We start from the raw sequence: 238 nt of genomic DNA, 5'->3' as shown, positions 1-238 counted from the left end.
TCCGGCCGTGAGCAGAGGAGGACAGGTAGGTCAAGAGAGGAATCAACCCAGTGAGTGTCTGAACAGAGGGGCTCTTCACCGCACCAGATAGCATGGTCTGCACACATGCAAACACACAGGCACACTGGCACACGCAGTCACGCAAACACACTGGCACGCGCGCACACACACACACACGCACACACACACGCACACGCACACGCACGCACACACACACACACACACACACACACACACA

This window comes from Gymnoscopelus microlampas, assembly GCF_963454915.1.
Source record: "Gymnoscopelus microlampas genome assembly, chromosome: 15".
In the NCBI taxonomy this organism is placed as follows: Eukaryota; Metazoa; Chordata; class Actinopteri; order Myctophiformes; family Myctophidae; genus Gymnoscopelus; species Gymnoscopelus microlampas.
This window is presented reverse-complemented; position numbering follows the sequence as displayed.